Raw genomic sequence first — 17,732 nt, 5'->3', positions numbered from 1 at the left:
ATAATAGGCCTTCTAATATTTAATTATCTTTATACCTCTCACTTTCTCACTTGACTTAAGTACCCTGACAGCAGAAATCATATCGTAGTCACATTTTTATCTCTAAAAATTAGCATATATTCTAACAAAGTTGTTTGAATAAATAAAAATAATAAATAATCTGAGACTAAGCATAGTGTTTCAAAAACGGTTGCTTCCTAATAAGAGTTATGAGATGACATTCTCCAAGCTAACAACTCATTTGGCAGCCTGGAATAGATACTACCTAGGAAGGTTTGTGCCCCCGAGATCAGTTGAATAAGAGTTCTAATCTACAATTTGAGATCTACAGAACAAGGAAGAATAGTAGTAAGGCAGGCCAAATCTGACCTGTGATTGATTTATGCTTAGTGCAAGGGAATTAATGAGTAGCCCAAGGTAAATGAGTATAACTGGAAAAGTAGGCCTCTGAGGTAAAGGCACCAACCAGAACTAGCTACTTAGAAAAACAAGGACACTGTATTGCAGAAGTCAGATTATGTGTGATGGCAAACAAAGACAAACAGCAGCACGGTCAGGTAGTCATGTTTAAAAACTCAGAATGCTGAAGGGAAAATCTTGTTTTTTTAATCAACTCTGATACATTTAGTAAGTTAAACAAATACTCATTGAATACCTACTGTGGCCGTATTACTTAATGTATAAAAGCATAGTTTAGTCAATCTATCATTGTGGAGAAAAGTATACAGATAATTGTAATTGGGAGAGGTGAGTAAGAACAACCCTAGCAACAAAAATGTTAGGTAGGGCGCCTGGGTGGCTCAGATGGTTAAGCGTCTGCCTTTGGCTCAGGTCATGATCCCAGGGTCCTGGGATTGAGTCCCGCATCGGGCTCCCTGCTCAGCGGAGAGCCTGCTTCTCCCTCTGCTTCTCTCTCTCTGTCTCTCATGAATAAATAAAATCTTTTAAAAAAAATGTTAGGTAAACCTACAATTATGTAAATTTCACTTGCAATCATAAGAGATTCAGTAAATATCTCTCTAGCCTTCTTTTTGTTTTTATTTTCCTTACTCTATATTTGAATCCCTTTACCTACCTCTCACCTGTGACTGCCTCCTAGTCATACCCTGATAACAGACCTAAAAAACACTTTGATATTTTAATAAACCCAGACATTTAATTCTGACAACAAATGTTTAAGAAAGATTTCAATATTGGGATGCCCGGGTGGCTCAGTTGGTTAAGTGTCTGCTTTCGGCTCAGGTGATGTTCCCAGGGTCTTAGGATTGAGTCCCACATCAGGCTCTTTGCTTGGCAGGGAGCCTGCTTTTCCTTCTGCCTGCTCTGCCTGCCGCCCCCCCTTCTTGTGCTCTCTGACAAATAAATAAAATCTTTTAAAAAAGAAAAAAGAAAAATTTCAATATTACTACTAAAAGTATATATAAACTGGGGTGCTGGGTGGCTCAGATGGTTCAGCATCTGCCTTCAGCTCAGGTCGCGATCCCCAGGTCCTGGGATTGAGCCCTGCGTGAGGGGAGTCTGCCTCTCCCTCCCCCTTTGCCTCTCCCCTGCTCATGCTCTCTCTCTCTCAAATGAGTAAGTAAAATTTTTTTAAAAAATAAAAAGTATTTTTAGATTAAATAACTGTACAAATTTATAGTGCAAGCCCATTATTACATGATAATATATAATTTGGATTATACTTTGAAATGGATGCATGATATTCTAATAAACACAAGTGATTTCATTCCCACTTTAACAAATTTTATAATGTAAATATTACCTTTGTCCCTGACAGTTATTACCACATTTCTCTGCATTCTTTAAGTTGATATATTTCTTAAAGTTTTAAAGGTTCTTCAAAAAATTTTTATGCTCAGCATTCTGCACATGGTATTTCAAAATGTATTCAGTTGCCAGAAAAGCCTTTGGCCTCCTTTGTATAAAGCTGTTCTAAGAATTAGCAAGTTTTAAGAATTTAGAATTCTGGTTTGCTCAAAATCTTTTAAGACCTTTTTGTAAAGAAAATTTTATTTACAAGTTTAATATTAAGTTTTTCAGCCTTTGAGAAAGATTCCTTGAAACAATTAAGACAGTCCTGAATATAAAAAGAGAGAACAGTTTAGTTTTTATACACTAAGGATATCAGATGAAATTATTTCAGCAATCTGGGAAAAACTAAAAAATGCAACTTAGAAAAGCAAGAGAAAGTTTTTTTTAAATTTTGTTATTGTTATGTTAATCACCATACATTACATTATTAGGTTTTGATGTAGTGATCCGATTCATTGTTTGTGCATAACACCCAGTGCTCCACGCAGAATGTGCCCTCTTTAATACCCATCACCAGGCTAAACCATCCCCCCACCCTCCTCCCCTCTAGAACCCTCAGTTTGTTTTTCAGAGTCCATCGTCTCTCATGGTTCGTCTTCCCCTCCGACTTACTCCCCTTCATTCTTCCCCTCCTGCTATCTTCTTTTTTTTTCCTTAACATATATTGCATTATTTGTTTCAGAAGTACAGATCTGTGATTCAACAGTCTTGCACAATTCACAGCGCTCACCATAGCACACACCCTCCCCAATGTCTATCACCCAGCCACCCCATCCCTCCCGCCCCCCCACCACTCCAGCAACACTGAGTTTGTTTCCTGAGATTAAGAATTCCTCCTATCAGTGAGGTCATGTGATACATTTCTAAGAGAAAGTATTTTGAAAAATTGCAGAAAAGTACTTCAACACCTAAAATCAACCTCATATTCAACAGAGATTATTAAAGATAGGGGAATGAAATATTCAACAGAGATTATTAAAGATAGGGGAATGAAAGTTTCCTGCATCTTTTTATAAAACTGTGGTGCTTTGTGTTTACAAATCTTTGCTGTGAGTACATGGGGTTTGAGGGGATTTCTATGATCTAGTAGACTCATTTGGAAATCCAACAGAATAGTGCAGTTCTTTGGTAGAACAGGCTGATACTAGGTACTTGAAGTCTCAGTTTCAGTTTCTAATCCACACTGTACCTACTGAGAGTTATTTTAGTATGCGAACAAAACTGGAAAGTTCTTACTAGTTTAGAATCTGAATAATATATCACAGCCTATCCATAAACTTTCTGGACTTGGGACAGCAGAATAACTGCTAAGCACTTTAAGCATGGACATAGAGAGCAATAAACTTTCAATTACAAGTCTTGGGTTTCCCATTTGATTCATGCCTAATTTGAGTTAGGGTTATACTGACATATGTTAGGATCGCGGAAAACAGGCCCTTTCACCCCAAGAATGCAATCTCTTTATGTGAGAGGGATGGACTACCCTCAGGTGAAACTGCCTGAAAAGTCCTAATCTCTGCTTCGATGAAAGATAGCTGATTATTTAAGGATAGACTTACTGAAAATTATGTACATCAAGGAAATTAGTAACTTCAGAAAAAATAGGTTTTTTTTAAAAGAAAAATGTAGGTTCTGCAGAAAACATTATACAGTTATACTAATGTGAATACTGATGATTTGACTAAACTTGTAATAAATATATTAAAAGGACAGGATAAGAAGACATAGAAATGGCCAAAAAAAAAAAAAGTTCAAATCTCATCTACCATTATCCAAAAGTCAACATACAATGTCTCTAAAAGGGATAAATCAAGAAATACGAGGGTGGGGACATTATCACTATAAATGGGACTAAATGACATCAGAAATTGCTTTTTAAAAGTTAAGTTTTTACTCTAAGAAACAGAACTGAGAGGTAAGTTAGGGCAGGGATTACCATTTTTCACTATTAACCTTTGATTTATTTATTATTCTTTTTAAAGATTTTATTTATTTGAGAGACCGCAAGTGAGAACTGCATGCACTAGTTGGGTCGGGGAGGGCAGAGGGAGAGGGAGAAGCCGACTCATTGCTGAGCAGGGAGCCGAAGGACTAGGGGCTCCATCCCCGGACCCTGAGATCAGGACCTGAGCCAAAGGCAGATGCCTAAACAACAGAGCCAACCAGGCGCCCCCACTATGAATCTTTTAGTATTAACTAATTCTTTTAACTACGTAAAGCATTTTTTTAAAGAGTAAAGATACTCATAAAAAAATCGTTTCATGAAGGCTGTCCAATTTATTTACTTCTAGGAAAAAAGTAATTGTATCTGTTACTTAGCTGAAGCACTTAATGAGGCTATACATGTAGGATTCAGGGCAAGAGATTCAGAGTCCTAAGACATTTGTCAGACTATGAATAAACATAAGAAAATAAAACAAAATAAAAAATTTCATCTGTAAAAGGTATGCATTCCATGTAAAGTCAGAAAGCACTACATTCCTGCTTGTATTTTAATGTTCTTTTTTTTTTTTTTTACAATAAAAGTCACAGTCCAGTAATTTAAACAAACTGGGTATAGTATGAACCTGGAATTCTCTAAAAAGAAATTAGTCTATTAAATATTTTAAATACTCTGTCTTTCCTTCATGTTTACTACTTAAAATGCTAAACAAAGATTAATTCAGAATATAGAGTCATGATTAATGCAGTTTTGATTAAACTTTTTGAAAGCATTTTTTTTTTTTTTAGAATTTATCTTTGGAAAGACCTTTTTCTAAAATAAGAGCTACTGAATGATACACATATGAAATGTGAGCAAGTAACTTTCTAATCATACATAACTATTTCCAAGCCAACATAATCACAAATCAACCATTTGCTTTTATAAGATGAAAACTGAGAAATGCTTTAGAGGCAAATAGCCTAGCAATATAGTTCAAATCTGTCCAGCCAGAAGTTAAAAGCAACACAGCAGTAAAAGAGGGCCTCAAGCAATTTCACATTTATAAATGACCTACTTATGACAAGATGCATTAATTTCAATAAGCAGGCAATAGTATCTACCACTGTATACAGTAATTTTAAAATTAGGGTAAAAGATGAAGAGAAAGTTGGCAATTCTGCAACACTAACGTTCTAAGACTTTTGGTCCTTGTATAACCAAGGACCATGTCTTTACTTATTCATTGACTAATATCTATGAGAAACAGAAACCTGATAGTTTTAATGGCTTTATGTTCTTCTACCCAGACTGCAAGCTTGTTATGCACCCTCCTGGACCATCTGTTTAGTGTTGGTGCTTAACAACTACATGTGCTCTTGTTTTTGATCATGCCATTCTAATATAAAACTGGTTGTAACAGATTTTTTTTTAATTTTTGAGATATTTTATATGGTAACATATAACTGCATAACATTTGCATGTCACTATGAAACATTTGAAATAAGTATTTGCATATCTAACTTCAAATGTGCATATACCAGAATGATTGCTTTATGAAAAATAATTAACTGGGTAAGCATCATCACCATATAGGGTTATCCAAATAGTAAGATATCTCTACCTTGAGAATATCAGGGAAATGAGTGGTTTTTAAAAAAGTATCCCTTCACCTTAATTTCTCTCCCTTCTCACATCAGTCACTGCACATGATGGCAAACAATAAAACCTAGTATTATATAATCTTGTATGTATCTATAGGATATTTTCATATATATTAACATGACATTTTATTATGCAACAGAAGTGTTTTATGCACACTTCCCATTTTGTCCTACAGAATATTAAAAACAAATATATGCGAGGGTCAAGATTCAATACAGTAACTTTTACTGCTTCACCAAGAACATTTTAAAGTGAAACTCGACTTCTTTTTCTTCTAAGTACACAGTGTGAAGAATACAATGACTATCAGTACAACTTGGTACCACTCCTCAATTTGTGCTAAGGTGTCAGCAGTTTCACCCATCTTTGCTTTTGCACCATCATTTTTTTTCCAACACAGGCAAAAAAGGCAGATGACATCTTAATATTATATAAAAATAATTTTGACCTCGCAGACTGGCAGGGGTCTGTTAGGTCTCACTTTGAGATCCACTGTATTAGGCAAACCAATTCCTGTTCTTGGTATAGAGACCTGGGAATTTGGTATTATGGCTAATCAGTGTCTTCATAAAGTAAGAGAACCTTCTTTTATATGGTGGTCAACCACATGGCCAGTAACTAAAATAAAGTTTATAGCACTAACAAGGATCACTGATCTGTGATAGAACCTTCACCCATTGTCCTCAAACCTTATCATAGGGTCAGAGAGGTATGTTTAAATTTGTTTTATTTGGTATTTTGGGGTAGTATTTGCTCCAAATCCAATCAGTTCTAGAGACTCAAGAAATCTCAAACTGAGCTGATACATAATTAGCTATTTTACTTAATCAGTGATAGATTTGACTAGTACAGCTTTCAGTCACATACTATCAATTCAATAGAGAAAGGATCCCTAATCTGAAATCCATAAACCCTCCTAGAATAATTTCAATAGTTCACTTGATTAATCACCAGTGACAGGTATAATGGTCATTTCTGAGATGCAAGAAAGCCCTCTAAAATTAAAAAAAAAAATTCAAAAAGTATTTTCCAAAGTACAATCTCTTCTAATTAACAAACTAAAATACACAGTCATAGAAACTTACCTTAAGTAAGAAGTTTTAAAATTCAGTAAGAAAATCTTTTTCTTAAAAAGACTTATTTATTTGTCAGAGAGAAAGAGGGCACAAGCAGGGGGAGTTGCAGGCAGAGGGAGAAGCAGACTCCCTGCTGAGCAGGGAGCCTGATGCGGGACTCCATCCCAGGACCCTGGGATCATGACCTGAGCCGAAGGCAGAGGCTTAACTGACTGAGCTACCCAGGCGTCCCTTAAATATATGCTTTTAATGCTATAAATTTCTCCTGAGCACTACTAACAGACTGAGCCACCCAGGCGTCCCAAGAAAATCTTTTTGCATCATCAGTTTCTCTAATATTAAAAATAAAGTCCCTATACAGAATTACTCTAAGAATAAGAATTCTATTAGGAGAATAAAATTACCACAATATTGGTTTAATTTGTCCATTTCAGTGTATCATAAAAGTGCTCCAAAGGGATCACAAACTCCATTATAAGCCGATCAATTAAAGGGGGGGAAAAAGATAACCCAATAAAAAAGCATTGCTAAAAACAGATAGAAATGAAAGAATACAATAAAAAAGCAGTAGTAAAATAGAAAAGAAAAAAAAAACACATATACAAACCAAGTACTATATTGGAAAAGCTGTGATGAACTGAAAATCAAGGTAGAGGAGAGGTACACAAGTAGGGAAGTAAAGAATTATTAATAGACAAGTTAAAGACTTTGCAGCATGGTCTACAAATGGCTCAAGAGAAATAAACTGTTTTAGGGACCTCCAACTTAATAAAATAGGTCCCTGGTTTTTAGAAGACAGAGGAATAAATGAAGTAAGACTTTAGAATATTTTGAAAGCAGCCGCGAATGCAAAGTTGATGGATAATGGGATATTTAAAAGAAAACTGTGCAACACTCAATAAATACTGGACTTAACTTATGCACTGCAGAATTAAAACAAAAATAAAAACAAAACTTCTGGAGGACTATATAAAGACCAAAATTCTCTTCCAGAATAAATAACTCAGTAACACTATTTTTCAGAATAAAGTCTAAAACAGAGCAATTATATGAATACTCTCAGATAACAGAAAAATTTATTGAGAACAGCACTGCCCAAAAACACTGGCCTGAGCTCTTTCTATAAGCAAAGACAAAAACTTTGAATTGTTATAGTTAATAGAAGTATAACACAAAGATGGCTAAATTCTAATAACTGAGTAGTTAAAAATGCAACTTAATCTTTTGGGAATTGTTAAATCTCCTAGATAAGTTAGATCCTATAAATGCAGACTTTAAAGCATTCTGATAGTCCAAAAGAACTATAATAACACATCCTCAAAACTATTTCAATAAATAAAAAAATGAAATATGTATTAACAGTATGAAAATGTAAACAAGAGTACAAATACATAGCTATTGAAATGCTTCCCATATAAAATTAGGCATCACTGTCAAAACACATTGCTATATTACACATTTAAATGTTTTCAGTTGCAAGTTAAATAAAATAAATGTCCTTATTTTCTCACGCCAAATTAAGTATCCAAACTTAACATCCTCTTTCCTAGAAATACATAATTTTAATTCTGTCTGCTCAGGTGTCTGCTCAGCTAATTTAACCTTGGCATATCACCTTTCATTCTTCCCTTTCAAGCACTATTATCTAGAATTCCATCAATTCCTTGGCAAGTTCTTGAATTTGCTCCTTCTTCTCCACTCATACATCCTACCCTGACTAGAACCTCACCACCATAGGACAGAATGCTATCCATCACTACCCATCTATCTTCTACTAACACCTACTTGTTCCTGCCTATTCCTCATCTTTGTTCCAAGCACTAACACAATATAAGTTTCACTGATTTGCTGATGTAGTCTCAGTACTGCAATAGTATATATAGCGTATGCTTAATAAATATTGGATGAACAAATAAAGTCCATATTCAATTTATTCTCCAAACTAATGGCAAGGTGATTTTCCTAATATTTTTAATTCCCTAATAAGTACTTTTAAATGGCTCTACAATGCCTGCCATGTGCAGCCTAAATTATACTGGTTATTTTTCAAGTTTCCCATAATCTAGTCTACTCTGTCTATGCAAATTTATATTCTATTTCCCAACTTGGATGGATCCTCTACCAAGGCTAGTCTCCTCACCACCTCCCAAATCATAAATATAATATGCTTTTTCCTCATGTTGATTCCCCAGCTTAAAATACCCTCCTCTCCTCATTTATGGCTGCCCAAGTCCAATCATTCTTCAAGGTTTGAATTAAATCTAATTTCCTGGGGCGCCTGGTGGCTCAGTGGGTTAAGTGTCCGACTCTTGATTTCAGTTCAGGTCATGATCTCAGGGTCCTGGGACTGAACCCTGCACCAAGACCCGCACTGGGCACCACACTCAGTGTAGAGTTGTCCCTCTCCCTCTCCCGCCTTGCTCTCCTGCGCATGCACCTGTTCTCTCCCTCTCAACCAAATAAATAAAATCTTAAAAGAAAAAATCTAACTTCCTCCCCCTTGATTTCCCTATCTATATCTCTAGAGACCAAGCCTGACTTCTTTTTTTTTTTAATAAAGATTATTTATTTGAGAGAGTGAAACAAGAGTACATGAGCAGGGGGAGGGGCAGAGGGAGAAGCAGGTGACCTGCTGAGCAAGGAGCCCAGTGAGGTACTCCATCCCAGGACCCTGGGATCATGACCTGAGCCGAAGGCAGATGTTTAACCAACTGAGCCACCCAGGTGCCCCCAAACCTAACTACTAACTTTCAATTAGTAGGGCTCCCTAATCTACTCTCACTAACATACACATTCTCTCTCTCACTCACTCAAAAAAAAAAAAAATACAAAATACAAAATTCGTACAAATTAAAAAAGAAAAAAAAACCCTAGGTAATAACAACAGATTTGTTTTTAAATACATACTTGGGATCATTCACCATTCATTATAGATTCATCTTAATTATATATATTCAATACTTAACACAAAGACCTAAGTTTAAAATAAATGACATGTATATTGTACTTACAAAAGTGGAAATACAGTTTAATTCATTTGCAAAGATTTAAAATATAGAGTTGGAAAAAAATAGCTTTCAATTATGAGGAAACTCAACTCTCCATTTTCCCTCAACATTCAAGTTAATGGAGAATTTACTGTGGTTTACCCTTTTTTAACCAGTCTTGGCAAAAACAGATTAGAGTATTGCCTCCACTGGTTTTTCTCCACAATTTCTCATCCTCCACAACTCCGTAGTTATCCAGTTCTTAAACAATAAGTCGGACCCAACACTTAAAACTAAACTATCTTCCTTGGTCCTTTAGCACCCAAGGAAAGGAAATAGTCATGTTGTCAATAATAACATTAAGTTCACCTTTTTCTAGCCTTCACTAGGAAAGTAAATTACATTAAGAATACACCATTGTTTTAAATTTCCTGAAAGACTATGGAGATATTCCACAAAGTTTGATATTTAAAACAAGCAATATACTAATATAAAATTTTAAAATTGCTAATCTTCTTCCTCTATTAAATTTTTCTTTCATTATAACACCAGTAAAATTAGCTGTTTATTTCCCAGCTTTCAAAATACTCCTTTCTACCTCTAGTCTTAATCAAGAGATCATTAACCTTACAAAGAATAAGGAAATAAATTCTTTCTCAACTTTAGTTATGTTCACTCTATTCCATTTTATCCACCCATTAGCAAGGTCTAACCTTGGCCCTAAATCATCATTCAGAATTGCAACCTTCAAAATCTCAAATTCTGAAAGTCCCCTCTGACTTCAACTTCCTATTCCACCCTTTCTCAACTTCTTCTAATCCTACTCTTCCTTCATCCTACTGTGACCTCCAGTCCATCAGCCTTCTCCTGATGACACCTGCTTTCCTCCTCATTTTAATGCTCACACTCTATTCATTTCAACTGTTCACGTGGATAGCCCTATGTCTATCCCCAATTCTGAGAAAAGTCTACAGATCTTTTTGTCAGTTTCTGAGCAGCTAGGCATCATTGGGTAAGTTATTCAACTATGCTGACTGGCTCCACTACAAATACGTGCTTTCCAAATCTCAAATTAGCCATCAACCTTACATGACAATACTTGCATTCATCTTTAACTGACTCCCTTTGTGATTTCCTCCCAGCAGCCTTGTGAATTTTCCTACTTTCCTCAAATTTCCAGCCTTTTAATGTTGCTGTATTGCTGTTTCCTACGATCTATCACTGGCCCCTTCTGTACTTTTTTTCTGACACCCATGCCTTTTTCTATCACAAACTTAAAAGCAAATTCCTGTATCTCTCTCTATTCTAGACTTTTCCCTGAGCACCAGGCCTATGTATATCCACCTGCCCACAAGTTATTTCTCACCGTTCACCAGACACACCAAAACTAACTCAGAACTTATTTTCTACACTTACCCTCCCCTCCAAGTTTCATCCTCCTATAATGTCTTACTTACCAAGGGCACTACCATCTGCTCCTTACCCAAGTAAAAAGTAGTCATCCCAGTAATCCCTTTCTCATTCTTCATAACAAATTGGTAACCAAATCCCATTATTTCCATGCTATCTCTCTTCCATATCACTTCAACATCAGTGTTGTTTCTATCTCTATTCTGGCCCCCCTAAACACCAAATTCAATCCTTCTAAAATGCAAATGCTATCTGTTTCAATTCCTTTTATGATTTGGGTAGCCTATATTACTGTTTTTCAAGCTGGAGTAAGGTAGTGACACCTTTTTAAAAAACAAAATTATCAAGAATCTGAAGATTTAGGACGCCTGGGTGGCTCAGTCAGTTAAGTGTCTGCCTTCGGCTCAGGTCATGTCCCAGGGTCCTGGGATCGAGTCCCCACATCAGGCTCCTTGCTCAGCGGGGAGCCTGCTTGTCCCTCTGCCTGCTGCTCCCCCTGCTTGTGCTCTCCCTGACAAATAAATAAAATCTTTAAAAAAAAAGAAAAAAAGAATCTCTGAGGATTATTCTACAGATATCCTAAGAGCCCAAAGACCCAGTATGAGAAAGTGACTTAAGAAACTAGTCTTATTCCATGAAAAAAAAAAAAATCAGTTGTGAATGATCATTGCAAAAGAATTTTATTAGCACCTCTCGAAAAAGAATTTAAATTACTGAAATGAAAACACAAAATTAAAATTCCTAAATTACCACAGACCCCCCCCAAATATCTGTAGACCATCATAGCATCACTAGTTATGATGTTTAATTTTATGTGTCAACTTTGATGGACCACAGTGCATAGATATTTGGTCAAATATTATTCTGGATGTTCTATGAAGGTGTTTCTTTGGATAAGATGAACACATAAATCAAAAGACTTTGAGTAAAGCAGATTACCCTCCATAATGTCAGGGGGCTTCATCCAATCATTTGAAGGTGTTATTGGAACAAAGGCTGACCTCCTAGCAAGCTGCTTTTGAACTCAATGCAATTCCCTGAGTCTTCAGCCTGCCAGCCTGCCACCCTGCTCCATCAATTTGTTTTTTTTTTCCTAAGTCTTACATTTATTTAAATAACCTCTAGTGAGAACAGAGTGGGCCAACTACTACCCTTTCCTCGTAATACCAATGGACCAATACAGGGAGAGTAAGCATACCCTGCAGCCAGCCTGCCAGCCACTCAAGTGAGGGGCAGGGTACCTCTCAATGAGGGCGGCTCCAGCCACGGCCTGTAGCTGGGGGAGCGTCCACTGTTGAGCGAGGGTTTTTGATGGTTTCATCTACCGACACGATAAGGCAGGTGGCCTCAGAGGCTGTGGTCGGGGCACTGATGCGCACCATGGCTGGCTCCCACACGAAGGCCTCAAAGTTGTCAGCAATGTCCTCATTGTTGATGTCCACTCCGTACCACATGCCCTCCTGCGCATGCCGAACCTGCAGCTTGTTGAGGATGTTTGTGGCATCAAAGCCAGCATTGTCACACAGCTGGCGTGGGATAATTTCCAAGGCCTTGGCATATGCCCCAATCAACAGCTGCTGTTTTCCTGGAATGGTCCTTGAGTAATCCCACAGGTACTTGGAGAGCTCCATCTTAACGGTCCCGCCACCAGCCACCACTGAATCATTCTTGATGGCCCTCCTGGCAATCATGATGGCGTCATGCAGGGACCGCTCTGTCTCCTCCATAAACTGCTCAGCACCACCAGGAAGGATGATAGTGCAGGTCTTGGCCTTGGGGCAGCTAGTGAAGAAATTGTACCTCTCGCCTCCAATCTGGGTCTCTTCAAAGACCTGGCAGCGGCCCAGCACATCTGATGATAGAGCATTCACATTCATTTGGATGGAGCCTCTGCAGGCCATCATCGTCCTCTTCAGATCCTCCTCCAGCACTCGGCCAGCACAGAACATGTCCCTGTCGGCAAAGTACTGGGTGGCCACATCCCTGATGGGGAGTTTCGACAAGACGACTTTGGCTCCAGAATGATGGATCCTCTCTAACTTGTCATAATGTTCCATTCAGTATCAACAATTGCCTGATAATCCTCAACCGTGTGGACTCTGATTTCAGCATTATCTTTCTCAGCTTTCAGCTCAAGCTCAACATTTAAATGGCCAATCACTGGATTATTGTACTTTTTGGGTTGCATTTCAAACCCAGCATAAGAGAAAGTCTTCTTGAATGTGATGCCTGCTACCAGCTGGGACTCCTCTAGGACATCACCTTGCACCTTCTTGATTCCAATTATTTTAAGCTGCAACAAATCATTGAGCATTATCACCGAATCCACCACCATCTTTGCGAAGAAGGCTTTCTGCTGGGAAATCAGCTTGGCGCTCAGAGCAGTCATGGCACACTTCTCCAGCAGCTTCCTCTGCTCCACTTTATCTTCCTTCTTCACGGTCATAGCAACCTCTTTGATCTTGTTAACTGCGAACTGGGTGGCAGTGCGGAAAGCTCAGATGGTGATCTGTGGGTGCAAACCTTCCACCACATAGGGTTTCACTTGCTTCAGAAACTGCAGCCAGGAAGGTCACTGAGGTGGTACCATCACCAACCTCAGCATCTTGGGATTTGGCAATGTCCACTAAAGTCTTTGCTGCAGGATGGACAACATCAAGGAGTTTCAGAATTGTGGTCCCATCTTTAGAAATTATTGCTTTGCCTCGGCCATCTACAATCAGCTTGTCCATGCCACGAGGGCCCAGGGTGGTTCCTACAGCCTCCGCAATCACCTGGCAGGCACTGATGTTACTTACAAGCTGGGGGATGCCTTGGGAGCTATTGGTCCCCTCTTTCCACAGGATAACTGGTGTGGGCATCATTTTGGAAGCTTATTCAGTGGCTCACTACTCCTCCTGTATTTTCTGCGTCTGGGCGGCCAAGCCCCCATCAGTTTTTAAACTAGCCAATCCTCCACAATCTCATGAGCCAATTCCTTAAAATAAATCTCTCTCTCTCTGTATACACACACACACGCACACGCACACACACCCCTTGGTAGTTCTGTTTCTCCAGAGAGAATATGAAGTAACACATGTCTCTATAGGAAAAAAATCCAATCTTCTTAACATGGTATCTAAGGACAGTCTCCCAATCCCCACCTCTTCAAACTCATCTCCTACGTGCAAGAAGCATATAATCTCGGGGCACCTGGGTGGCTCAGTCAGTTGGGCGGCTGCCTTCAGCTCCGGTCATGATCCCGGGGTCCCGGGGTCGAGCCCCGCATCGGGCTCCCCCCGCTCGGCGGGGAGTCTGCTTCTCCCTCTCCCTCTGCCTGCAGCTCTGCCTACTTGCATGTTCTCTATGTCTCTGTCAAATAAATAAAATCTTTAAAAAAAAAGAAAAAAAGAAGCATATGATCTCTGCTTCGGCCATACAAAATAACCTATAGTTATTTGATTCTACTATTTTTGTCACATATTTATGCCCCTTTTCACGCCATTTTCCTCCGACTCCCACGTTCCTGGCTCCAACTTACCAGATCGGTCCTACTCGAGGGTCACGTCCTGGTTCACATCTCCCCCCTTCCTCTTGGTGCATTATTTCAAGAACACAATCCCACTATATAGCACATTTACCACACTGCAGTGTATCTGCATGTTGTCCCCCTCACTAGTGAGCAAAGATCACACCTTATTCAGCATCATATCCCCAGCTTCCAGCAGATAGCTTGTGATACAGTGAGCACTCAGAAATTACTCAACGACTAAGCTGATCTCCGATGGAACCATCCCTTCAGCCTTCTCACCGAGTACTGTATTTAGATCCTGGCAAAACGGATCTCAGCCCCTAGACCCACTCTGGCGCTCCTCAGGCCACGCCCTTCACCACTGGGCAAAGAATCCATGGAAACTACAGGATATACCCATACACTTCCCCTCTTAGATTCCATTGCAGTCACCTGGAACTCTGGAATTTCTTGCCCAAATATCTCTAACCCAATTACAAGGCTTGCACAGGAATCTTTCCTAGGTCTGTCCTGAGGATGGACTATGCTACAGACGTATATACCCCTGTGCCAAGGACTACTGTTTGGAAGAGCTTGGATCTTGGGCATGCATGCAGGGTGTCCACAGGCATGCACATGAGACCTGTCTGTGGTGTTAGAGCTAGGGATGTGGGGAGGAGGTTGGGCTCCACGACATTCTGATGTGAAATCGAATACTTGAATTCTCAATTCTATAAATTCTAAATTTGAATCTTTCCTTTTAAGTCACTCTGAAGGTATATTTTTCAAGATAAAAGATCAGAACATAGCCAACAGTTTATTAGCTTGGTTTATAATCTTTAAATATTTAGGCCTATTGTGGTAAATGAATGCTTGCCCTGAGTCTCACAAATGTCAGAATAAAGTTGGTTTCATCAACCTAGTTTTATTAAATATTGAACTAGCAAAACAGAGCTAAGATAGCACAGGAATAAAATCAGACGTTACCTCTTTTTATTGCACTTCACTTTACTGAACGTTGTAGATAATTACGTTTTTTACAAATGGAAGGTTTATGAAAATCTGTTAATAAAGTCTATTGGCACTATTTCTCCAACAGTATTTGCTCACTTTTTTTTTTTAAAGATTTTATTTATTTATTTGACAGAGAGAGACACAGCGAGAGGGAATACAAGCAGGGGGAGTGGGAGAGGGAGAAGCAGGCTTCCTGCTGAGCAGGGAGCCCAATGCAGGGCTCGATCCCAGGACCCTGGGATTATGACCTGAGCTGGAGGCAGATGCTTAACAACTAAGCCACCCAGGCGCCCCAGCATTTGCTCACTTTCTGTCTCTGTGTCACATTTTGGTAATTCTTGCAGTATTTCAAACTTTTCATTACTATAGTATTTACGATGATCTGTGATCAGTGATCTTTGATCTTGCTATTGTAAATGTTTTGGGGGTGCCACAAACCACATCCATGTAATACAGTAAACTAACCAACAAATGTTGTGTGTGTTTTGACTGCTCCACCAACCATCCTGATCCAGGAATTAAATTTATAACTTTCGAGGTAGTTTCTTCCTCTATACCACAGCAACTCTCTAAAAGTAGCTAGCTTGGTAATGACTAAATTATTAGACAGACATCTCTTAATATCAGCTAAAATCTCAAATATCATTTTTAAATGTTGAAACATTATGCTTAGAGTGGGACCAATCTGTTTCATAAATCCTAAACGAAGGTCAATTGGTGTTCTGAAAGAGTGTAGTTAAGAACTGATGTTCCTTGGGGCACCTGGCTGGCTCAGTTGGTAGAGTGTGCCACTTGATCTTGGGATTGAGTTCAAGCCCCACATTGGGTGGAGAAATTACTTAAAAAAATAAGTAAATAAAATAAAAAAATAAAAAAATAAAAATAAAGAATTGCTGTTCCTTTGAGTTTCCCATATTAATACATGTGATAGAGAAAATTTTCAGTTAAAAAATTAAAAAATACTCCCATATGTAGCAACTACTTTTTGTTCTCTTATCACTTTTTATAGCTTAATTAGATATGAATCAGAGAATTAGACAATCACAATGGACTGCTCTTAAAGACATCAGTCCAACATAAGGCTGTGGAAAAAAAATCTCAACATGTTCAACATCATCAGTAACATTATTGGAAACCAAACCAAAGTCACTGTATATTCTTTTTTTTTTGTATATTCTTTTTTTAAAGCTTTTATTTATTTATTTGAGAGAGAGAATGAGCACAAGTGGGGGTAGGCAGAAGGAGAAGCAGACTCCCCACTGAGCAGGGAGCCCAATGGAGGGCTCAATCCCAGGCCTCGGGATCATGACCTGAGCCGAAGGCAGACACTTAACCAACTGAGCCACCCAGGCACCCCAGTTACTGTATATTCTAATACCATACAAAAGCATGGACTATGACTTGTTCTTATAACCTCAACTCAGGCTAGACATAACATAGGTGGGGAAAATATTCAATAAAGGTAATTAAATAATGAGACAGAGAAAGAACAAAAGAAGAGAAATAGAAGACAAGCTAGGGGAGCCTGGGTGGCTCAGTTGGTGAAGTGCCTGACTCTTGGTTTCAGCTCCAGTCATGATCTCAGGGTCATGGGATTGGGGATCGAGCCAGCTCCTTTCTCAGGAAGGGTCTGCTGGAGATTCTCTCCCTTTTCCTCTGTCCTTCCCCACCACAGTCATGCTAACTTACACTTGCTCATGCTCTCTCTCATTCTCTCTTAAAAAAAAAAAAAAAAAGGTAAAACAAACTAAATTCTACAATACTAAAACTGGAGTTCTCAAAATTTTAAAAGTTAATAAAATTATAAAATGTTTCATTCACTCCTTTGACATTTAATAAAAACTTGTGACATACCAAATCTATGCTAGGTGCTGGTGATACATAACAAAAATCTCTAGCCTCTAAATGCTAACTATCTAGTAGCTGCAGCACTTTAACACAATTTGGTAAAGACAGATATGGGATGATAGGGGAGAGAGCAACTAACTATGCCAAGAGACTTCAGAGGTTGTTAAAGAATGAGCAAAAACTTGCTAGGCAAAAAAAAGGGGAAAGGGCACTGTATGGAAAAATGATTATAATAATAGAAATAAAACAAAGATCAATAGCTAACAATATTTAATCTTGCCTTTTGCTAAGCACTGTGCACAAATTATCCTATTTGATTCTCATAACCCTGTGATTCCTTTTATCCTAATTATAAATGAAGAAATTGAGAAGTAACTTGCTAACGATCATACAGCTATATAGAGGTGACACCAACAGAGATTATGCAAAACTAAGCTGTGAATGATCATGATTTGTTTGAAGAAACAGAAATAGGTAGGTATGGCCTAGCAAATGATAACACTAATGAT

The 17,732-nt window shown here is 38.3% G+C and overlaps 1 protein-coding gene and 1 pseudogene across 5 annotated transcripts in view; both read right to left on the bottom strand.

Annotated features, from left to right (window-relative positions):
- Positions 1–17,732, bottom strand: part of CCDC88A (coiled-coil domain containing 88A) — a 118,409-nt gene that overhangs the window by 93,754 nt on the left and 6,923 nt on the right. The window lies entirely within an intron of this gene.
- On the bottom strand, positions 12,116–13,735 carry LOC113937158 (annotated as a pseudogene).

The sequence above is a fragment of the Zalophus californianus genome, chromosome 8, assembly GCF_009762305.2.
Source record: "Zalophus californianus isolate mZalCal1 chromosome 8, mZalCal1.pri.v2, whole genome shotgun sequence".
In the NCBI taxonomy this organism is placed as follows: domain Eukaryota; kingdom Metazoa; phylum Chordata; class Mammalia; order Carnivora; family Otariidae; genus Zalophus; species Zalophus californianus.
The sequence above is the reverse complement of the archived record's forward strand: the minus strand, read 5'-3'. Positions and strand labels throughout refer to the sequence as shown.